Below are 25,407 nucleotides of genomic sequence, written 5' to 3' on the forward strand. Positions count from 1 at the left end.
GAAAGAAGGGCGCTTTTGGGGCTTTTTAGCGAGAGCGCCATTTTTTCTCTTAGGGGGCAGGTACGTTTCGCAACCGCCGTCTGGGTCAGCCTACCAGTTGTATGAGTAGGCAAGACCATGCCTATTAAAGGCAGACTGATGCATGGCTGCACCAAAGGCAAGCCCTTACGCATTTGTCCACGCACAGTGACGGCCATGCTGCCGGTTTTGGGATCCATATAATGGTGGAAACAGATATCAGCCCGGAACATATAGACCTCTCAGATATTCGTGGGAATGTTTGGTCTCCTGGAGGGAGGTGGGCTGTATCTTCTCAACCGGGGTCTCAAGCTAGAAATGAGAATATCTACTTGAGATGAGTAAACTGTAGTGGACTAGACTTAATATCTAGGCACGGTCCGGCCATACATAATTTAAATGATTTAGCAGGATCACTGATAAATTTTCAATGTGCCATGATAAATGCTCGGTCCTTACCTAAGCATACAGTTGAAATTCATGAGATTTTGTTGGAGAAGTTAGATCTGTTATTCATTACGGAATCATGGACTACACTGGAGTCCAATTTTGATCTTGGGAATGCATGTCAGGTTGGGTATAAAGATGTTCATCTCCCACAGAAGGCTGGTCTGGGAGCAGCAATCCTATTCCTTAATGGGGCTACATTGTTATGGGTTACCAGGTCCAAACAAAAACAGATGTGTTTCTGGAGTATTTGACACTCGATACAATGGCCCATTTTACTCTCTTGGTTTTAGGGCATTTCAATTTTTGGGCAGAATTGATTGATAACTCGAAGGTAGCGGATTTTATATTCTCCCTTGAGAAAAACTGAACTACTACAACATGTAGAATGCCCTACGCCTAGTGCAGGACACACTTTAGATTTGATAGGACCTAAATACTGAAGATTCAATTGTGCCTCAGGTTTGGTCTAATCCATTTTTGATACATTTTGACATCTGGGTGCGTGGGCCAAGAAGACAGTGTAGCTCGGAAACAACCTGCTATTCTAAACCACCCCTGGGGGCAACTGGACATAGAGAAGGCAATCAGGCAGGTAAGGGAGTCTTTCTGCAGCTTACGGGAGCTATGTCAATAGATTCCATGGTAGAGACTTATGGCCAATGGATAATGAGGGCTGTGGATAAAGTATTACCAATGAGGTCAGATGTTCAAGAAATCGGCCATCCTCTCCCTGGTATAATCAGGAACTGAGAAGAGTAAAAATTCAATGTAAAAGAGGGGAGAAGTGCTGGAGAATAATGCCCCAGAGGCTAAAGTTGAACTTAATAAAGCCTTGTGGACTTATAAAAAGCTTATAGTGACAGCAAAAGCTAGTTACTACTCTAATGAGATTATTTCAGCAACTAACCCACCTAAAGTTATTTGAAATCATGCGCACCTTAACCCCTTCGCTGCTGATGACCGGTGGTCGTGTGCGGATGACGAGCTGAGCTCGTCATCTAACGCGGCTTTTCGAAAAAAAGCCACACAGCGGAAAAATAACCGCCGCAGCGATGCGGTTAACTGATCCAGCAAGTGTTACATTCCCATTGCACATTCTCAAGCACTTTGCAATGATTTAGTGGCAATTTAGAAGAGAAAAATTACTATAGAATTACTAACAATGTCACATTTATCAACTTCAGTGAATGAGATGGAGGAAGTGCCTCCCAAAATTATGGATATTCTGATCTAAATGGCAGTGTGGAGGACCTTTTGGTGAGTAAGAAAGAATGCGGATAACGATCCTCGATACGTTTGGTCTGATTTCTGAATCGAGATATTCTTAAATAGCGTTATATATTACATCGGGCTGTCTCAGTGATGTGATGCCTCCCAAGAAGGGACACACCAAGGATGTGATACTATTGGAAATGCTTCAGCCCCTGTACAATGCATCTTTGCTCCTGGGGTTGGTTGCCAGAAAATGAAAGCACGTGGGCCCACTTCTGAAAAAGCCAACAGCTAACCCTAACATCCTGAGTAATTATAAGCCTATTTCCCTGCTTCCTTTTCCAAGTGTAAATTCCATTCTAGTTGACCAGCTAGTGACTAATGAGCTGTTGCACCCAGCTCGGTGAGGCTTTCATCCATTGCATGGTACTGTGATCACATTGGTCTCAGTTTTAGATGACTTGAGTATAACAGTCGACAAGGGGAATTCTGTTGTCCTGGTATTATTGGATCTGTTGACCGCATTTAACACGGTCTCCCATGAGATAGTAATGTCGATGATAGAGGAAATTGGCATAAGGGGCAAAAAATGGGGCTAGTGTGCATTATATTTCGATAATAGAGCCCAGGCTATTCATCTCCGACCATAGAATTCAGTTGTGTGGAGCAGGGGGCACCTCAGGGGTCTGCACTCTATTTAATGTCTATTTGAGGCTTTTGGGCTGGTTAATCCACCAACAGGGAATAGCAGGGGACAGCATTCATGAACTTTGCTGATGATACCCATCTGAAAGCATCCATCCATTCCAAGATGCTGGCACCGTAACACCACTTCCAGCGATGTATGCATAGAATTATGGAATGGTTGACTCTGAAGTCTCTGACATTTATTGAGACTAAAAAAGAGGTATTGTGTTGAGTGACAAAATCCCACAAGCACTGCCGACAGTCTGTGGCCCCTCGAGTCCAACTTTCCACAGACCGCTGCTACTATTCTTTTACATTGATTTATCATTGACGGTGCATAAGACCAGGCTGGCATGAACGTATTTTTCATTACTTAAAGGAGTTCGAAAACTTCTACCTTAGCTCCCTGTTGAGAAAAGATCCTTGAATGTCCAAGCAGTAAGCCTCAGCCAGTCAGATTACGCAACTCTTTGCTGTTAGGAGCATCAGACTCCTTGATCAAATGGCTGGCACACATTCAGAATGCGGCAGCTCGTATGGCCTTATCACTCCCACCAAATTCATCAGCCTCTTTGGCATGACAGAACCAACATTGGCTACTGTGCATAGAACTCTACAAGGGAGGGCCCCTGTGTACTTGCAGAACAAGTTGATTAGGTATGGGCACAGTAGCGTTCAAGTGAAACAAGAATTCTAACACAACACGGGCCTCAAATCTATGGAACAGTTTTCGCATCTCTTTGCAGAAGACAGGTGATTTAGGCCTTTTTTAAGAAGGCTCCTTAAGACATGGCTGCTGTGATGGTTTAGGGAGGGAGCCGGTACCGTAAGTTTTTAGAGCCAGTAAGCCTGCGTAGGCATTTTTGCGCTTTATAAATGATATAATCATAATAATCATGGTAAATATATTATTATTTACGTAGCCTACCTAGTCTAGCTTTATCTATTGTACTTACCTTGAGATGCAACATTATCATCATGCGATGCAGCACCTGAAAGCGAGCACCTCTCACCTCTTTAGTGGAGTAAGATCCCACACTTACTCTGAAACGAAAACTGGTGGCCAGAGGAATAGCACAGGGATCGGAGAGTTTGCAGCTGGTCCAAAGTGGTGATCGGCAGATCACGTTTGGATCCCGGCAGGGCCGACTCAACCTTCCATCCTCCCAATGGCCAGTAAATTTAATTTCACGAGTGGGTAATAACATCTGGTATTTAAAACACTTCGACACTAAACTGCCGTACGAAGCGCTATATAAAAAACAAGTTAACATCTTGATTATAATCAGCAGAATGCAACTCTACGGCCGCGACGCTATTGGTGCAACTATTGTAACGCACAGCAAAATGTTGACGCATTATTGAAAATGCCACAGAGGAATGTTTCTAAATGTTGTAATTATTATTATTTTAAATCGACAGATCGATAAGTCAGAGTATGTCGACATTTTGTAGTGAAAGGGGACTGACTGCACTCATGACTTGGCCGGATGAGGTAACACTGACTTAAAGTAAAAGTGCTCGCTTTAAGTGGCGGCAGTGACGGGGCTTACGTTACTTGAACTCTTGCATGTTAGGAGTTGCCATTCTGGTGTGTCTGCCTGCGAGAGAGCGATCTGTTTGGAAAGCACAGACGGAAATCCGTGGCTGTCCAAAACCTCGCCTGGAAGGTTATTCGAGGTAATTAAATCACCAGTGGCAGCTCAGAGACGGCACTGGGGGGCACACATCGAAGCATGAAGTGCTAAGAGCAGAGAAACCTGGAAAAAGTGATTCCTCCACCTCTCAAACCATCAATTTCTTTGTCGTGGTTCGGTTACAGAACAGTACGCGCTGTGCCCGAGGCTGTTCAGCAGGGCGAAAGTAAAGAGAGTTTCTTCGTTTAGTGTGTCAAGCGGAGACCTGCACCTCGGAGCCTGCAGATGGCTAATCATTCAGTGAACTAGCAGGCAGGGCCACTGCCCCCAAAACAGCAGCCCATGCCAGGATAGAGCTTAGCCAAGAGACGCGGAGACATTACTTGCTGACTTATGCTCCCAGGCAATGTGCGGTCATCGCCCAGGATGACATCGGTGCTACATTGACGCTGGACCATCAACTGCTCTCCACGGGAATATTCTTGACGGTGCATATGTAAAGGCCAGGCACTGAAGGAGGGAAATACAATAAGTGCTAGGCGATGAAAATTAGCACACTTACTGCAATCTAGTTCTCTCTATCTTTGCCATATTTTAGAAATTTACAATTAGATATCAATATTCCCCTGTGATGGGTTGGGGATCATCAACACAGATGGCATGTGCATACTAATATACTAATTACACTGTTTATCAAAGAGATGTTTTCTGAACTGGGTAGAGTTTTGCACTTTTCCATGTCTTGCTGGCCCAGTAGCACAGCCTTTTTCCACCACCCAAACCAGATGCTGAGCACCAGCACTGAACTCTTGGAAGGTAGGATGCATGTGAATCTATACAGGAGAACTAGATATACAGGTAACTTAATTTTTTTTACCAACATCTGATCTTTTCTACACACGCATACGTATGTGAAAAGACTAAAAGGCATTTGATACGTGGGGTTCGGGAAAGCGGTTGCCTTCAATTGCATTCATTTTTCAAGATCAGCTGTCCCACTTCAGTGGGACTTGCCATCATTACTGTTCCGACAGTAGCCCCAGCAAATACTCTGAAAGTTATCTATGTTGATGTTTAACAAATTTCAGACAAAGCAGTGATAGAGAATAATTATCACCAATAGATTTAAACATTACTAAATGATAAAAGTTGTCTTGAGCTTCAGACATAAAGCTGCATTTAAAAAGTGGCACAAAGACCTTTGGTGCATGAAAAGTGAAAACAATGAATCAGGCCTCGTCAGATGCTTTCAGTCTAATTAATCTTTTAAAACCATGCACAATAAATTCATAGTTAACTTTATATATGTTTAGTTTAGATTTCGCCTCACTGTAGAATGTCAATTTAATTTGCAACAACATGTTTTGAACTTTCAAAGTAGTATATATTTATACTGAATTAACACACATTTTTAAGTGTTGAGAAAAGAGGAAATAGAGCTCCGATTTAGTTAGCGATGGGAAGCCTCAGCACTGTCCTTGAGATAAGAAAGAAATGTCTGCCTTTCCTGATCTCTGTGGAATAAAGTATAAACAGCCTGTTGCTTGCTTTTATCAGTATTCAGTTGTTTAAACAAAGCCTCATTCATTTCATAACGTAGAGTGAAACTGCAAAGCACATATTTTCTTCTATATTATTATCAAATTAATTCACTGTTTCGGCCTAAATAATACTTTATTGTTGGAGTATAAGTTTTCTGTTTAGTTGAAAATTGTTAGACCTAGCACGATTGGCGTGGGTCTCCCTTCCATTTTTTTTTGGTGTTGCATCCTGTACTTTTGATATATGTTTTGCTGGTCTAGATGCTTTGGGCACTTTGCCACTGCTATCTAGTGCCAAAGTGCAAGTGCTCCCTATTGTAAAGTGTTGTATTGTATCAGGGACTCCATGATTGGTTTATTTGATTTACTTGTCAGAGCCTAGTATAGTGCACCAGGTGTGCTCAGGGCCTATAAATCAAATACTGCTGGTGGGCTTGCAGCACTGGTTGTGCTACCCACAGAAGCAGCTTTTAAAATGTACTCAGGCCAGCTATTGAAGAGCCTGTGTGCAGCCTGGGGTTGCCATGTTGACTTGGCAAGTGCACCCACTTGCCAGTCCCTAAACCTTCTCTTTTCTACATTTTAGTCACCCCTAAAGTAGGCTAAGGGCAGGGTGCATTGTATGTAAAAGTAGGTAATGCCCTATTGTGTGTGGCATGTCCTGATAGTGAATTACAGCCAATTTCGTTTTTCACTATTACAAGGCTACCTGTAACCATAGGCCAGAATGGGCAGTTAAATTACATAATTTATAATCCTAACTGACTCGGGGAACTCGGTTGAAATTCAAGTTTACTATGCCTGAACTCAGAATGATAAAATACATCTTTTAGTGAAGTTGGTTTTAACATTCTGTATTTGAAAATATCACTTTTAGAAAGTAGGTATTTTCTTGCCTAACCATCCAAGCCTGCCTCTGCTAGGTTGTGTATTCCATGTCTGGTTTTTGAGTGACAGGGGCTGGGGTGGCTCCAGGAGACAGGGTGAGTCAGCACAAGGCTGAATTAACCTATCTGCATTGGGAGTGGTGGGAGGAGTAGCACCTGAGCCTGCATAGGCTGTGCCTGCCTTCAACAATGCTGGCTCCACCTCCTGTGATGTGTCTGATGACCCTGGCCCACACTGACAAAGGAAAAAGTTATGCACTGGCAGAATGCATTCGGAACTGGTTTGGACAAGGTACAGACACTTTCTGCTTTCAGAGACAAAGGATTTTGGTGTATAAAAGGAGGACTCAGACCCCAGAATTTTAGATTTGGAGTCTGAGTTCCCTGGGAATCAAGCTGACCCTTTGCCAAGGAGAACCAAGGCAGATGAAGGAGGAGACTGCCCCTGTGCTGTGCTGTTGGCCTGCAGTGGTTACTTTATTTGCCAAGGAAAGGAGAAAAGGAACTTTGTGTGTACTTTTGCGATCTTGAAGAAGAATCTCCAAGGGTTTGAACTGTGCTTGCCTCCTGCCTGAAGTCCCAGGGATACAAGACTTCACCACCAGCTCCCCTGAATTCCCTTGCTGAGGAATTCTGCCTACAGAGAGGTGCCTACTGTTGTTTGGGCCCTCTGAGAAGACTGCGAGTCACTGGGAGAGTGACGCAACGTGGAGAAACGTGTCGTCGCCGCCGCCACATCAGTTGCCATTGCATCTCACCCTCATCACCACAACAGAACTGAAGCGCCAATGTCCATCTACTAGAACAGAAACAAACTGATCCAAGCATCTGACCCAAATCAGGAGATCTTCGATCTCCACATTAAGAACCTTCACAACAACTAAGAGGACCTTAACCACCTCCTCTCTCAAACAGGTACTTCATCCCCCCTTACACTAGACCACTCACAACTTGCAGAGCAACCGACGGTTACCCACACCAGCATCATACCTCACTGGTTGGATGCCCGACAGCAAACACCCCACTCTCTTTCCCCAATCTCTCCTAGAGCTCTGAACCATACCCAACCTCATCACACATGTTTGCAGGTCGCCCACTGGTACAACCACACCTGATCACATGTCCCAGCAGGCTACTCCTAGAAGTCATGAGTTGCTCTTCGTTGACCCAAACTGATTCCTGGACTGCCATCTCATATCAAATCGGCTCACCGGGCCACCATCCCAGTGCCTTTAGCACGAGGAAGCCCGCCTTGAAACAGGACATAACTTTCATGTCCTCTACTGCAGCAAAACACATCAGCCCACAATTCCTCACATATGCTAACAAGCTGCCACTAATTCAAATCATGAGGTAAAACAGCTCAAGCCTGAACAGACCGGGTTGGATACTCCTCACTCTATAATCTCCTCTACTATGGCGCCCTCTCCACCCAGACTTATGAGGTCACTTCCAGGCACAACCCCTCCACTACCCTAACTGTGCCAGGCCACATCCTATTGGGAGCATACATTTCTCAGGTCCCATATATCATGGTCCTTCCTGGGAAATGACTCCATCCAAAGCCCCCAAGAGCCAAACACTACGGGTCGCATCTGGAAAGACACAACCACGTACAATCCATACACAACACTACCACTCATCTGCAAAAGCCACTCCAGCCCTTCTTACCCCAACAACCACCCCAGAGGACAGACTGAGCCCAATTCTCTTGCTCTTTCCCATCATGCTTTCAGCCATAGCTGCAGAAAAATCAGCTGGCCCCAGAAAGATCCTTGTACCTTCTCATCAAGCTATGCACCAAACAACCCAAATATTTCCTGAGGGTCCAGCTGTCCTCAATAAATACCCTCCCCACACCTCTCCATAATGCCATCCTGAAAATAAACTGTACAGGCTTTGAAGGAGATAAAGGACATCAACATTAACCTCAATAACATCAGACGCTACACACACACAACTTTACCACCTTATGCCCTTTATCTCAGGGAATAAAAAAACCTCAGAGACCTTGCTCGTCATACCAGCACAAAACAACCCAAAAAAATAACACTGCTTTCTCACAGAAGCACAAATTGACTCCTTCCGAAAATATCTCTCCAACCCCTCAGTTCCCAGCACACTGTATCCAGGTCATTGCTGACACAAATTTGTGCAAACCCTACATGAATACCACTCGACATAACCCCAAACACCTCATTGCGATCCCTTTGGTCCCAGATCTCACACCACTTTCCCCAGTGCCGGACTCAAATGCATGTTGCATTATTATAGATTAACACCTAAACATACTGCAGACATCGCTTTGGTGATTATCTCAATTAGGGTGACCAGAAGTCCCGGATTTCGCCAGGCAGTTGTGGTTTTCAGAGAACTGTCCCAGCGCCTTAAAGCTTTTCCTACTTTTCAATACATGTCCGGGTTTTTGTGACAAAGGTCAAGTCATTCTGCAAAGCAGAAATTAAACTATGCTCTCCGTTCAAGAGAGGCCTCTAAAGTGATTAAATGTATTATCTATTTCTTCCAGTCAGCACAGGAGGAGGTTGGCTGGGGGAAAACAAAGTGGGGAGGAAACCCTGCAACAGCAATGTTATTTGACATAGCCTTGTAAATGTATGCATATGCGTGCGTGTGTGTGTGTATATATATATATATATATATCAAAACCAAAGTTGCCCCACGGCAAGAAGCCACTACACACCATCCGTTCGTCTAACTCATTTAATGGCAGCTTGCAAACAGGAATCTTGAAAGGGCACGCAGCAGTCTTTAGCCAAACGCGTTTTGGGATGTAAAATCCCTTTGTAAGTGGCAGGCATAGAAAGCAGAAGGAAACAGGAATGTCGGCACCTTAATATTACAAAGTCCTGCCCAAGTGGGCGTGGCTAATTGCTCAGCATTCTGGACTCTGTGGTGCTGATCGTTACCTCAAGTGAGTCCGTTCCTTGCGCCCCGAAATTAAAGCCAATAAAAGTCCATGTGGAGCTGTGGGCGTTCAATCCAAATTGCCTGTCTCTGCTTTGTAGCTGCAATTAACGTACCTCTTGCAGGGCAGCATTGTGTCTCCTTCAGCCAACACCACTCTGGAGCTAGCGTCGACCCGCTTTGACAAGGTGGGCTTCTCTCCTCACAGTTGGGCGCAGCTGCTACCATATCAAAACCAAAGTTGCCCCACGGAAAGAAGCCACCACACACCATTTGTTCGTCTAACTCATTAATGACAGCTTGCAAAAAGAAATCTTGAAAGGGCACCCAGCAACCTTTAGCCAAACACTTTTCGGGATGTAAAATCCCTTCGTCAGTGGCAGGCATAGAAAACATACGGAAGCGGGAATGTCGGGCATCTTTATATAAAGAAGTCCTACCCAAGTGGGCGTGGCTAATTGCTCAGCATTCTGGACACTGTGGTGCTGGACGTTACCTCAACCAAAGATGAATTGGGAGTTCTTAAATTAAATTTAACCGGATGAGCAGGGATCCAGGTGAAATGTTTGATGTTAAAAATACCTACAGGTATATGTGAGAAAGTGGCTCTATATATACTGGACAGGACAGTGTAAAGCATTTGTTGTACACACTCAGTCAGCAAAGGGTTTCCCACACTCAAAGACTGGACTCCAGGCCAATTGTTTTTATATCAAAGATATAGTTCTTTTATTTCTAGAACCAACAGGTAATAAAATATACTGTTCTCAATATGAGAGTTCTCAGATGAGTATTTTGCAGAAAGCCAATAAACTTTATAAACACAATAGGTACAGGGGTTGCAGTAGGCAAAACAATTCTACACACAATTTAGCATTGAGCTCAATGGGTTTTTCTTTATAAACACAGTTAATTACTTTGTAGATTACTTTGGTAGTTCCAAGACTGGATCCTAGATTCAGTCCGGAGGTCTAAGCTGAAGACAATTTAGTAAAAACGTTTTAGTATTTCGTATGATTTTTAAAGAATATTTCAAGTTTTCAAAAGTAGAAATTTCATAGAAAAGCAGACAATGGATTCCTATGGAGAAAATTCGGGTTACTAGTAAACCCGGTAAGGATTACTTTTACGGTTCAGTACTGGGCTACAAGGTACAGTACTGGCTTCTCTCCTGATCACAGGTGAGTACATCGGAATTAGGTTGATTTTATATGAATATTTTAAGTTTCCAAAACTTCACACTCGACTGGTGAAGTTAAGGTTCTGGGCATAGACTCAGGGGTCCCCCAGGGTCAGGTAGGTACAGTTGGTCCACCCTCAGCGGCACAGAGGCGGCCGGGTGCAGAGGTAGTTAGGCCCAATGTTATCCAATGAGGGGTAGGGGGCCTCCGGTTGGTGGCTGCTGGCTAGCAGGCCACGCAGCTGTGGGAGCTGAGCTCCTGGTCACTTGTTCAGGGCAAATAGGGAAGTAGGATAGGGCAAAGGTTGCACGGCAAGCGGTACTCGGGCGCCTGGGTACAGGGTGCTATTGAGCCGTCGGGCGCTCAATGTTATTCAATGGGAAAGGTAACAAACAAACAAAGGCTGCAGGCTCGGGACGAAGATTCTTCAGGGGCGACCACCACTCCAAGAGGTAAGTTGGGATCTTGGAGCACAGGTAGGTACCCCAAAGGAAGGCACAAGGGGCTGTAGGGCGCAGGGTGCAGTGGTGTCTTTAGGTGTCGGGAAAACGTACCCTCAGCTGGTCGCGGTTGGAGGGGCCCCTGGTTCTGAGTCTGGTTCGTCGAGGAGGGTCTTTGGGCACTGGACTTCGGGTCCCAGTCACCGGGGGGACGTCCTCATGGTCTTTGATCACTTGGGCACAGGCCAGGCTCGGCGGGTGAAGAGTGGACTGGTCAGGAGCTTCGTGGCTGGCACCAGGGGTGTTGTTGCAGCAGAGCCTCTGCTGATGGGAGCCCCAGTCCTTAAGAGGGTCAAGGCAGGCAGGTCCTCTGGGTGTCCCATGGTTCCTGTCTGCAGGAGTCGCCAGGATTTAGGCAGGAGCAGGTTCCAAGATCGACAGGCCGGGAGGGCTGGGGCCAAGTCCGTTGTGGTCGTCCTGAGGAAGGAAGGTTCAGGGAGCGCCTAAATAATGAATTTAGGGGTGTTACAGGTAGGGCAAGGGCAGGGACCAATAGGTCCCTTTCCTGGGGTGGGTACACCACTTAGCCTGCTCCTCTCCTGTGGGAGGGGGGCGGGGGCAGGAGCCTAGCTGTGATTGGGCAGGGCTTCCCATCTTCAAGATGGCCGGGGCCCGGGGTCGTGCTTCACCTCGTCTCCCCCACCTGAGGGGTGGGGTTGGCACAGGCTGGCACACCCACATCCTGACGTAGTTTGGCCAGCAAGTCATCCCGCCAGAGTGGGGGTCAGGACTGGTGGGGGGCCAGTTGCTGGGCACAGCAAATGGTCTGGAGAAGCTCACAGAGGCGGCAGGTTTTTGAAGCTTCCCCCTGCCCATCTGGGGGGGGGGGGGGGGGGGGGAGACCTAGCACCTCGCCCAGGATGTGCATTGTTACAGGCCCAGGAGAGCAGGGGGCTCTCCACCCATGGGTCCAGCAATATGTCTGCTGTGTGGCAGCCTAAGCAGCCTCTCAGTCTAGACGTGGATTGTGGCTAAGTTTCAGGGGCATCTCCAAGATGCCCTCTGTGGTGCATTGTTCATTAAATCCCACACTGGCATCAGTGTGGTTTTAATGTGCTGAGAAGTTTTATACCAAACTTGTCAGTCTTCAGTGTAGCCATTATGTTGTTGTGGAGTTCGTAATGCCGACCTCCGAGCACCATATACTCTTAAATGGCATCACTGCACTTACAGTGCCCAGGAATGGCCCTGGGTACTCTAGGGGCACAGGGCTCATGCACCTGTGACCACACCACTGGCATAGGGTACCCAGCTAGAGGGGTGACAGATGTATGCCAGGGCAGTGGGCTTGTGGGCATGGTACACAGGGATGTGTGCCTTGTCGACTCTTTGTTTAGTTCTGTACTTGGGCACTCAGCCTGCAAGGGCAGTGTGTGGGTGCCAGGGTACAGGGTACCCAAGGGTGGCACAATAAGTGCTGCAGCCCTTAGGGGTCTTTTCCGGTCATCATGCCCTGGGTACTTTGGGTACCATTTACTAGGGGCTGACAGGTGGCCAGAGATGCCAATTGGGTTTTAGTTTCAACACAGTTTTAGGGAAGGAACACAGGCCCTGGGTACCTGGTTGGCAGGAGCCCAGGGCACACTCAGTCAAAGCACATCAGCAGTTCAGAAAAAAGTGGGGCATACCAATGCAAGAAAGATGGCACTTTCTCACAGTGTACCCAAAGGTTTATCTACACCCCAGGTACCCGACAAATAAAGGTATTACCACCGACCTGGGACTCATGTGGAGGGGGAAAAGGTGGTATTTGGGGAGAACAGAGGGTACTGAGTAGGGATGCAGGGCGTGCAGGAAGAGAAAGCCGGCTGGAGGCATTCCCATTGAACTGGAAAGCACAGTGGACCGGGGTCATGTGGGAGAAAATGATCGAGTAGGTATGTTCAGTGAACCGTAGAGTGCACAGGAGGGTTGTGAAAGTGCTGCGGCTGGGCAGGGGCTGCAGATGCTAAATGCATTCTCAGTGAATGTGGACATACAGGGATGGGGAAGCACGGGGCAGTGATGGATGTAGGCAAACACAGTCAGAGGAAATGAGTGCAAGGAGTCTGGCCTGGGGATGTACTTGTTAGGCATACTGTGGTGATGAGGATGCATTTTGTCACAGGTATGTGTTGGCGTTTGGTTTTGCGGTGGAGTCTGTTGTCAATTATTTTCAAATAAAAGGGGGATGCTTGCACTTTGGCTGAACAGTGGTGCAGCCAAGTATGACTGACAGCCGGTGGAGTGCACTTACCCCTCTCAGCTGCAGTCCCACCGTGGGAGGCACTCGAGAGACAGGGTCCTGGCTTTGAAACTCAAATTATATTTTAATGCACGTCTCACATTTAACCTCATAACTATGTGATCTGCACACTCACGTGTGGAGTCATGCACTTCCTAGTCAGTGATCCCGGATGGTCAGAGAATCCTCCAGCCAGGCTTCCTCTGCTGATGGCAGTTCCGCCTTCTCTCTACTGCCCCGGCATGCACCATGGTGTGGATGCAGGCAGAGGTGGGGAATGGTCAGCCAGAGGAGTTCCAAGCAGGAAGGGTTGGGCCCCTCAGCTACCTACCTGGGTACCATGGGCTCAGAATTTGTTTCATATATAGTGCAAACTCCACCCGGAGGTATTGGAGCACTTTACAGGAGCACTAGTTACATTACATGGCCTCATTCATATGTTTTTTCAGGCACAGAGTGATTTTAAGTGATTTACCCTGAATCACAGGATGTTGAGCCAACCCCTAAATTCGAGCCTGGTTCTCTGCTCCTAAGGCGGCAGCTCTGGCCGTTGCACCAGATAGGGGGTTCATGCTGGTAACCTAAAGACTTTGGGGCCACCCTTAAGTTTAGTGAGGGAGCTAGTGATGGGTTTATGCCATTGAGTTAGCGACTTTGTGAGTGATTGAGTGTGTGACTAGGGGAACCAGTGGATGGACGAATGGACTTGGAAGTGAATGTGCCTGGTTGTGAGTGGGTTTGTGAGCAAGTGAATGAGTAAATGAATATGTTTTAGAGTGGGTAAGCATGAACAAGTGTGTGTGTATAAATGAGTGAGCTAGTGAGTGAACAAATGAATGACTGGCAGAATAAGGGATGAAGCGAAGGACTGAGTGAACAAATGAGTGAATGAACTAATGAGTAAGTGACTACGAAAGAGAGTTATTGAATCAGAGTAAGTGAACAAAAACAAAGTTAAAGAAAGAGAGCGAGCATATGACTGAGTGTTAAGTAATGTACAAAACAACACATTCATGAAGCAAATGACCTCCAGCAACTTCCTTTGCACTCAGTCTCCTGGGGTTCAGTCACTCAATCATTAAAAAAAGATATGCGCAGTGCCACAAGAACCGTGTTAAGAAGGAGACCTCCTCCAGAAGGGCACTTCTGACTCAGCAGACTGCCTCCTACAGGATGTCCTTGCACTGGGTGGGTGTGGGCTCAATTGTCAGTACAGTCACACTGGTTTCAGCAAGCTTGTGTAGAGAACCTGCCATGAGCTGACTTTGCGAGCTCCCAGGCCAGGAGAGCTGGGGAAGAGTCTTGCCCACATGTGTGCCAGGCTTTTGGGCCAGCCCGCCTCAGTGCTGGGGTCATTAGCTGGTGGGATTTCCTTGAATGGCACTCTGATCTGTGTGCACTTTTTATTTTTTACGAAACTTCTGCATATTCTAGTCAATTCTATAATACTATATTTTTGAAGCAGGATCCAAGCTGTCTACTTGTCTTGATGCAAACCAGAAGTCTACCCTGCTCCATCTAGACACGTACAAATACAACAAAATACTCCCAAATTGACCAAACCACAGCTATATCAAGAACCCTTCCACCACTGCTGAACAAATATCCTAGTACAATTTGGGGGGCTGGGTGGGATGGGCATAAAAGCACAGAAGGCACCTCCTCAAGTCTGGAAGTGGCTGAAGGTCAAAGTCGACAAAAAAGTGGCTTGTCATTTGGCCATGCTTTTGAACCAGACCAGGCATGGCCCCAGACCCAAATGACCAGCTGCTGCGTCAGAGCAGGAATGCAGGTGAGAGCCGAGCAGAGGGTGGCTGAGGTGAGCCCGGCTTGATGGGTGGGCAGGGTACCCTGTGTTGGTGCTTTGGGTTAGATCTGTGTCTCCTAATGTGGGTGAGGTGGAAGATGTGCAGCAGCAGCGAGGCTGGGTGCACAAAAGCGATTTTAATAACCTACTGAGCCAGTGAGTTAATAAAAATGCACTCTCCAGCAACTGAATACCATAAATGCGAGGACAATGCAGGAATATTTACAAGTTTGTCCAGAAACACTAAATAGTCCTTAAAACGTGTCATTTAAGAGCCTAGTGGAGGCTTTTACATCTGTCCTCATTGAGCTTACAGAGCTTCAGTCCGCACCACACTCTTTTCCGCAACTGAAATCAACTCTGCGCTGCAGGTATTCAGTGCTCCTTTAGAGATTCATTTATTTGGGAAAGCCATCTCGTTGTAAAAGACTAGTTTCCTCACTAGGGCATCAGCGTTGGGGCGTCTTTGCTCAGCTACCCAGGACACCCCGCTGGCCTCAGAGACCAGCCGCACAGCCACCCAATCGCCACAACCCTGATACCATCAGTGGCCCGACTTCGCATAAGACAGGGAGAATAAATATGACCCCAAATCTCAACCGCTCTCAACACAGACACGTTGTCAGTAGATCCAACATTTCAGGCTTTCCTATATGTAGTTTGCAATGTTCAAATTGTCCTCTGGGTCTCCTCGCGCTAGCTGGAGTTCCTCTGAAGGAACCTCATTCTCAATCTGAAGAATGGGATAATTGTATGCATTGGACATTACAATCGGAATTGCTATCAACTTATCGACAGTGAACAAAGCTGTTTTCAGTTCATAAGCAATCTAGTCCGGCTTGGATTCAGGGGTATACCTTCTAAGGAATCGGGTGCAGATGGTATCTTTGTGAACTGCTAGGAAGAAGAGCAAATCTATTAGCTGCAGATTGAAGTCTGGGTAGATTATAGCTCGGTACAGCTCTTGGTATAGATGTTGATAAGTTTTGCCCACCAGTCCTTCCTAAAACATTTATGGTGGGTTGATCAGCCAAATGTCAAAGTTATTATAGACCTGTATTTTCTGCCTGTACAAATGTGGTGCATCTGTAGCTAAACATTTTGTGAAAACACATAAGGCTGACTTGAGTAAAGAGGCTATTTATTGAGGTGAACCAATACGTTTGTCATCACCATATAGCTTTCAAAGTGCCCCTAAAATGTAGGTGTGTCCCAAATCTAGGGAACTCATATTTCGGAAGGAAGGTTTACAAACAGAAATATAGAGTTTTGACAATGCTTAAATAAGTCTTATTTCCACTAATATATTTGCATGCTGAAAAACGTTAGCAATTTTCTTGCTCCTGACTGTTTCTTTGGAGAGGGGTTCTGTGGCTTAATTGGTGTCCAATGCTAATAATTTGGATACGAGAAGTAGCAGTCACTTCACTGATGTTTTGGACCTGCTAAGAGTCTGAGACTGTGCTATGAACATGAACTGCAGGCAACACACTCGAGTACTTCTTTGGGATTTAGCACCCATTAATTTAGCTCTGATGCCAATTATAATCATAAGTAAAATGAGTTTTCTGAAAGAGTCTGTACTATTAGAAGGCATATCTAGGAACCGTGGTTGAACAGTCTGGGTACGTCAGCCTGGCTAGCATGCACAGAACTTGCTCCTTTGCACATGTGCTGGTACACAGAACTAACTACTCCTAAGTAGTTTGTAGCACACTGGCATGAAAGCCTCCTAGTGTAGTGTTCTCTGACTTCCTGATATAGTGAAAATCATATAGTTGAACAGAGAAACGCGCAAGAGGAAGTTTATCAACACCAAGAAATAGAAAGGACTCAAGTGTTTCGGGAGCAAAAAGTATTTAGTTAATGAAAATCAATGAATAAATGTCACAACATTGAGAACGGGTCAAGTTCCTAATGTTGAGTTGGGTGTTTTTCGGGCCTATATCTAATTGCCGAAACTGGAATGTTTTCTCATGTCCTGTACCTGCTCCATCCTTCCTTGAACCTTAAATCACTTACAGATTGGAGGCACATAGGTATAGATGTTAGAAAACTGGTTCACTGGCACTAACTTCAGTGACGGAGAGGGAAGGGGTTTAGAAGCTGCCGATGAGGGCAACAGAGAAAGGTTATGGGAAACTGCAACTTGCCACACATAAGGAATTTTGGAAGCTGTGGTAAATTGAGGGGAGTCCAAGCTGGCCACACGGAAGGAAGACTGTGTATTGGGCAAGGATTTGAGAGCCTGAAGTGATCACATGGGAACCAGAGATGGCCACGGGAACCCTGAGCTGGAATATAGGAGTTATGCACTTTTGCAGCACTGGCTGCACCTACATAAAAACTGTCAGGTCCGACAGCAGCTTCTAGCCAAGCTGGAGCAGGTCCCTGTCCCCAGCACCCTTCTCTACCACCACCTCTCTGCTCACTTATTTCTCCCTCCACTCTCCTCTGTTCTTGCCATCCATACCCTTTTCTGTCATCCCTCTGTTGCCTGTATATTGCCGCTTTAGCAGTAACTATTGTTCGTTTTGACCGATTTCACTCATTTAATCTCCTCGCTTTGCCATTCTGTTTATTTTGCCTCCATCGCTGCCTGTTTCTGCCGGTTCTGTTCTGTTACGGTTTACCATTGTTGCCTACTAATTCTGTTTAGTGTTTTGATGCCATTCACACAGAGGCCGCAGGTGCACTGAAGGCACATTAAAGGCAAGTCAGTCTGTGCCTGGACTGCGCCCAGTACCAAGAACCCTGGTTCTTGCAACCCGATCTGCTACACCGCCAGGGACCTCCAAGCACTAGATCCTGGGCGCATCGATAAGTGCAGTCACACATCCCCATGCATCACCAGAGGACCATTCCCATCAGCACTGCCCTTTCACCTGCAACACAGAAGCAACCACCCCGCAAACACGACTGCGCCCACCAAACCGACAGAGACCACCGTGGCACAATTCCAGTGCATTCTACTTAACGCACGATCACATGGCAAACACGCCACAGAGATCTGGGACACAATCTGATCCCTCACCTGGACGTCAACCTCCTCACAGAGACCTGGTTGAACCCTCCTCCACACATAGCCACCCCCGAAGGCTACAAGATAAAACACCAGGAACGACCAAACAAACATAGTGGTGGAATTACAATCAACTCCAAGGACACCATCCACTGCACAACCTCTTCCGACCCCGATAATGGAGCACGTCAACTTTCAACTCCACACAAATGGGAAAAGCACCATCAGAGGCACCCTTGCTTACAGACCGCGAGGACCACGTCCCAGCTTCTGCAACGCCATCCTTGATTCAACGCCCTGATCGCCATCGACTCTGAGCACTACATCTTCCTATGAAATCTCAACTTACATCTTGACGACCCCAGCAATGATGTTTTTGTGCCATCACTATGAACGGACATTATCGTTTGACTTACTAGCTGGAGTGCCACCGTTCATAAATCTAAAGACAGGTGATTGACTAGGGACATGATGCTGCGCACAGAGAGTAAAGTATCTGAAAAAAGCAGTGCCACCTCTCTAATGTACCTCTTAAAGCAGACTCCTGCCCCCAAAGTATCAGTCAATGATGATCATGCAATTGTTAAGACCACGAACTATGGGGTTGGCAACCAGTTTTTAGGGCTCGCAGCCTGTATTGCACTATGCAGCATTGCTCGCGCAGGCGGGAGCACTTTTGTCTGGGGTTTGAAAACAGACCCTGGAATCGCACACACTTGTGCGTGTGCTTTTCCTTTTGGGTTCCGTGATTGGGCTTTGCGTGCGTGTTTTTTTCAAACAGAGCACGCAATAGGCAAAGGTGGGCGCATTGCTCCGCCCATAGCCTATTGGTGTCTGTTACGCGCACCAAAGCCCATATGTTTTCAATTATCGTGCCCAGACACAGGTGCGATAATTGAAAACATATGCCTCGCAGTGGCGCACGCGCACCACTCGCAGGCGTTTTTTTTTTTTTTTACAATAGCGATGGCTTTTGCGATCACTTTGTAAGCGTTCAAGCGAGTGCACTGCGTCATATTTTATTGTTGGGCTTGATTCAATAGATGTTGAATACTCACTATTATTGATGTAGTAAAGTTGCGTTTTGGTATTATTTCCCAGAGCTGCATACCTATAGCAGCCGCGAACCGTGGCTCTGTAATGTCATTCTACAAACTACAATTCCCATCACGATTGGCGCCCTGTGTTTTTCCTGCAATACTAGGCTTTTCTTAACTAGTTTCCTTTTCGTTCCTGCTTGACGGGCTGAATCGCAGGCCGAATCGCACCTCCGTTGCCACAAAAAAGTAGTAGGTAAAGCTTTCTGGTGTTCCCAAAAGCTTTTGGCGTTGGGTTCTTTCTAGATTTTTAAGCTCTGGCAAACCTCTTCATGAGAGGTTGTCCCTGCCCTTTTCACGTTCATTACAGTGGCCCCGCAGACGCTTCTTTTTCTCACCGCGCCCACTGTCGCTCACACCCCAGTATTCAGCTGCCTCTCCGCCAACATCCTTCTGGGTCTCCCCACGGCCCTTCTCGGCTCCGCCATCCTATCCGCACACTTCCACACAGCCCCTCGTCCTATTCGGGCTTTGGCTGCCACCATACTGCAAGACAGCACCTCTGCAGTGCGCCCAGAAGTGACTGACATAAACTGCCTTCTTAACAGTCGCCTTCATAGGCGTTGCCTCAAAGAGGAGTTTTGCGGTCTGAGCAGCCCGTCTCAGAGGTGCCGCTCCGGAGGAATGGGGAGTAAGTATCACTGGTGTTGAGGCGACCTCTCTGGCAAAAGCAGACCCTTCTCTGTGGTGCACAACACCGTCTTCTGATTGGTGAAGGGCGATTTATGTACGCCACTTTAGCTGTTGGTGCTGATGCTCGGAAAGAGGACTCCGGGAAGGTAACCTGCTCCATGGTAGTAATTCATTGTAAACCAGAACCCGAGCTTTCTATAGGCAAAGCACTATCTCGTCGCCTTTTTAATCACTTTTATACATCTGATTTTGTAAACCTACACCACCTGAGCAGCTGCCAGCTGGGGTCTTAATTTTCATGTGTAGGCTGTGTTTCAGGGTCTATGCTCATGCAATCCATGGCCTCTGCGCCAATGCTTTCAAGAGCAGCACAGACGTATTATCACTCAACCAAGCAGCACTAGTTTTATTGTATTTTTTATTGACGACATCCCTTATTTGACATCCCATATTTGTTGAAAGATGTGATCCCGGACCCTCCAACTTGGCTACACAGATGTTTGGGGTAGGCTAAACCCACGGAGCTGTCTTATTAGAATTGGATCGGAGGAGTAACGCAAAACGATCCCTCATCTCCCGCAGAATGGGATGAGGTGCCCGAGTCTCCAGTTTCTCAGAGACGTTAATTGATATTGGACTGAATGGGGGGCCCTTGGAGAGTTGGGAGGCCTTTATCACGCTTCTGAATTAGATCATGTAACCAACACATTACATAGAAAGCTCTACAACTGTAGCTTAAACCTACTGAAGTGTTATTGTGGGTTGGGCCAATGTAACTTGCAAAGTGTACTCCAGGGGCGTCCAACATAAGTCTAGGAGGACTGCACTATGACTAGACTTGCTGAGTGAGTAGCTCTATTACTGACTAATATATATATGGGAAGTTCGTTGGCTCTGGTCTGTTCTCCTCCAGCACAGTACAGTGGTTCTTTCAACTTTATTGGTTTTAATTGTTCTTTATGAATTAATTTATTCTTTTATATAGAGCGCACTCTTTGCACAGTATTTTTACATTATGTTGCGGTTGGTCTAAAAACTGAGATGCCCCGTATTACACTTTTTATTCTTGAATGTAGCAGACTTACCATACTTACCCACTTGGGTCATATCAAATGAGGATGTTTTTAGAATGTTAACACAATGAACACATGGTGGGCCTAATTTTCTTTGTCTGAAGTCACATTCCTCCTCTTTTTAATGTCATATTTTGCTGAAAAGTACTTTGCTTTGTATTCTATACAAACAAAAACGTGAAAGTGCCTAGCCACCTACATTTACATCCAAACTTGAGTAATGTCGAAAACGCTAGCTGTCAAGTTCGACAAGGTACTTTTATTTATACCAGTTATTTCATAATTATTCAAAGTTTTTTTTTCAAAAAGAGTAATTAAAGGCAAACAAAAACAAATATCTACATCACATATTTACACCACAACATTGAAAAAGTTCTAACAGAGGGTTTATTGGTATGACGACGTACCTTTTGGTAGCGCGTGCAGTTAATTGTTTTTTCTTTTACCTATGTCCTTCCTCATCCTCGCCTAAAACATTCTGCGGTCAATCCAAACTGCACACGTGTAGTTTCCCATTATTAGCAATACATGCGGAAAGATAAGAACAACCATAGAACTACAACTCCCATAATGCATAGGCCTAGCACCTCAGGGTCATAACTAGCCATACACATGGCATCCATGTTGGATTGACCGCAGAATGTTTTAGGCGAGGATGAGGAAGGACATAGGTAAGTGCAGCCCGCCCTATCAGTCACATTTAGGGCACAATGCTGGTTTTTAGAACCATGAAGTAAATCCTTCCACTGTTCCCACAGCGGACGCTATCACGCCACCCGAGAAACGGTGAAAAGTTACGCAAATAAAAGAAAAAAAGAAAAAACAATTAACTGTACGCGCTACCAAAAGGTACGTCGTCATACCAATAAACCCTCTGTTAGAACTTTTTGCCCAGCTAAGAAGTCACACTTACACATCCCCTTTGTCCCTCTAGCGTTTACGCTTTTGCGTCTGTGCGAAATTAGTTTGGCACAATACGCGAAGTTGGTGGCAGTTGAAAGCTTCCTTCTAACAAACCATTTGACGGTACGTCCTTTTATACACAATACTTATTAAATCCGCTTTTTTAATGGCTAAACGATGGAAGTTATTTTACTGCTTCATTCATTTTTTTAGGTGGCTTCCCCGCCCCCCCATCCACCCCTTTAATTGCGCTGCAACAGGAAGCAAACATATAACAAAGAAGGTCACAGCACGATAAAAGACTGCGTGCCAGACCCCCGTCCCACGAATTCATTTCTTCTTGAAATGTTGGTAGGTCTATATTTTGTTCTGAGTGTCACTTGAAGTGAGGCGAGTCCAGAGTCCTAGAGATTGAAATTCCTTTTTCACTCTCTTTGTCCCCCCACAGTTAGACTGACAGCGCCCTGATGAGATTCCAGGAAATCATTCCCTGGATTCGAAACGCGTCGGCTTGTTAAAAAGGAGTAATTGCCATCAAATACTTTATACCAGCAACTGCTGGTTGTATTAGCGGTCATAGATTGACTTGACTCCTTCATTTTTCATTGTTGTTTTACTTGTCAATTTCACTTGTACAGATTCACTGTCTTTAATGCATATGTATATATATTTTTTCCTGTCTGAACAAATGTATTGTTTCTATGTGGGTCATAATTGATGTAGATACTGGATTCATTCTTTGACCTTTTTTCATTTTGATTGTTTATGTGTCAAGTCGAGAACACATGTGTGTAGATATAAATGTAAAATTGTGGTGTAAATATGTGATGTAGATATTTGTTTTTGTTTGCTTTTAATTACTCTTTTTGAAAAAAAACTTTGAATAATTATGAAATAACTGGTATAAATAAAAGTACCTTGTCGAACTTGACAGCTAGCGTTTTCGACATTCCTCAAGTTTGGATGTAAATGTAGGTGGCTAGGCACTTTCACGTTTTTGTTTATTCAGCTAGGGTCCAGCCTACCCACCTGTCCTTAAGGGCCTGACTCCTTAGGTTTCTCAATTGTATTCTATACAGGCATGCTTTAAAGCAAATATTTCATATTTTAAAATGTGTTCAACATTATGTTAGTTATTTGGAGGTTCTCTTTCGTCCTCTGTGTGTAATTGCTATGCACTTTTAAGTAAATATAGTACAATCTTTTATGTCTATTGGGCGGCAGCCAATCACGCAACTTGTTCCATGAGCACTAGCAATTTCACCTGTTCCCTAAGTAGCTTTGTGTGAACAAGGCCTCTGGGTAGGCCGAAACGTTATGTTGAAGGCAGATGAAATAATTAAATAATTTTTCTCACTGCAAACTGGGTCGGCTCTCGTGTCTTCACTCCGGCGGTGTCCTGAGGATTGTGGGACTGTCGGAGCTGTGGTTCGTGTTGTTTGAGTGTGTGTGTGTATGTATGTATGTATGTATGTATGTGTATGTATGTGTATATATATATATATATATATATATATATATATATATATATATATATATATATATATATATATATATATATACACACACACGCGCTCCATTCGGGTTCATTGTTTCACATATATATTATTCTAAACAGTGAAAACCGGACATGTATTTTGGGCACCTACGTTTAATACAGACCTCGGAAGCCGGTGTTTACCCCGACTGAGCTATCCGAGTTTGACTGAGTCCTTTACATTGAATTCGTTCAGTGAGACCAGGCACTTAGAGCTGGCAGTCACCATAACCTTGTTCTATATATGTAATGGAAGGAAATTGACCAGAGGTCAACATGTATAAATAAACTGTCACATTATTTTATTTGTCATCTCAGTTTCACGACCTACCTACTAGATTTCCTTAATGCAGTGGAAAACAGAACCGGTTCTGGACAAACACGTATTGGGAGGAACAGCAAAAAACCTCGCTAAAAAGTGAGTGTGAAAGGAGAAATGGTACGGATAGAAAAGTAATGATCTGGTACACAAAAATATAAAGAATATATCTCAGAGAAAGCAGCCCGTTAATAGAAATATTACCAACAGTATCTAAAGCGAGGCCAGCAACCCGAATAAGAAGAAAATGCGACAGAGAGCACCTGGCACCTGGCTAGTGATTCTCTGAAACAGTGGTTCTTGTTCGCTCATGACTTCAATCTGCCTGGCCCCATCGCTCCATACCAATGACGCACACACATCAAAACAAGAAGACGCAGTGAACGTACCACGTCTGGCCTCAAAAGCCCCCACTCGCCTGTCCTGCGGGTAGAAAAAATTATTGACTGCTAACGTGTAGTGCAGCAGCCCTTCGACCAGTCCCCTTGAGGCCAGATAAGGACAGAAAGCTGCGTAAATGAGGCGATTGAGCTGTGCGTCTCAGCGGTTCTAAAACACGTAGGGTGGCATGGGAGCGACTGTCGAAGGTCTCACCGTGGCAAAGATGCCTGATTTTCATGAAGGCGGCTGTGCTTGTTACATTATTCCCTTGACCTGCCATTACCTTGTAAGATGAATCTTGCAGGCCCGGCTCTAGAGGGTGGGCCAGGCCCACCAAAACATGAGCCTTGGCCCTCGCAGTGAATCTGCCACCGATTTACAACAACAATAAAAACTGTTCTGATAACTGGTGATTTACGATCCTGCTGCAGAGCAAACATTTGTCTGTTGGTAGTTTTTAAATACAGATAAACTGAATTTTATGGGAATAGCTCAGTGGGTTACTACCTGTGTCACAGATATCATTATGTAACTTGCAGTTCAGAAGTTACTCTCCTAACATAGGACAGTGACCTATGAACTGTCATCAAAGAGCTGCACACAAACTTCGCTTTTTTGTGTTGTGATATAGTTAGAACTTCTCTATTCTTTCATTATTCTAATGTTACTAAAAGAGTTTGTTTGGGCAGTTATACATTTTTATCAGTAAACCCAACCCCCAACCACTGGAGTACTCTTTAAATCCTGAGTTTGTGCTTCTACAGACCAAACCCCTGTAACATATATTGCCCACTAGTATGGATGAAGTGATTTCTACACCTTGTAATCCTCATTGGCTTATGCGACATTCTCCGTAAACTGATTTAGTGTCTCTGTATAATGTGTGCTGTTATGTAAAGTAATGTGACACACCACGCTCATATGAGTAGCGCTATACAACGAATGGAATGGATATGAGAGAAGGGCAACGGCGAGATGAGGAGCGCTGGTGGAGGGTGGCAGTGAGGGAGTCCGAGGAGGAGGCCATGAGGGAGTGGCTACGGACAGATGAGGGGGCGCTGGTGGAGGGTGGCAGTGAGGGAAGCTGAGGAGGAGGTCACAGGGTGAGTGGCAACTGCAAAGAGATGAGGGGGCGCTAGTGGACGGTGGTAGTGAGGGAAGCCGAGGAGGAGGTTATGGGGTGGGGGAACTACAGAGAGATGAGGGGCACTGGAGGAGGGTGGTAGTTAGGGAGTCTGAGGAGGAGGCCATGAGGGGGAGTGGCTACGGAGAGATAATGGGCACTGTTGGAGGGTGGCAGTGAGGGAATCTGAGGAGGAGGTCACAGGGTGGGGGGGGGGGTACTACAGAGTCACGGGGTGGGGGGGTAGTAC

The 25,407-nt window shown here is 45.6% G+C and overlaps 1 protein-coding gene across 3 annotated transcripts in view; it reads right to left on the reverse strand.

The window, feature by feature from the left end:
• RPTOR (regulatory associated protein of MTOR complex 1) overlaps window positions 1-25,407 on the reverse strand; it is a 2,217,374-nt gene that overhangs the window by 499,539 nt on the left and 1,692,428 nt on the right. The gene's annotated exons all lie outside the window — the stretch shown is intronic.

This window comes from Lissotriton vulgaris, chromosome 7 (assembly GCF_964263255.1).
Source record: "Lissotriton vulgaris chromosome 7, aLisVul1.2, whole genome shotgun sequence".
Lineage (NCBI taxonomy): Eukaryota > Metazoa > Chordata > Amphibia > Caudata > Salamandridae > Lissotriton > Lissotriton vulgaris.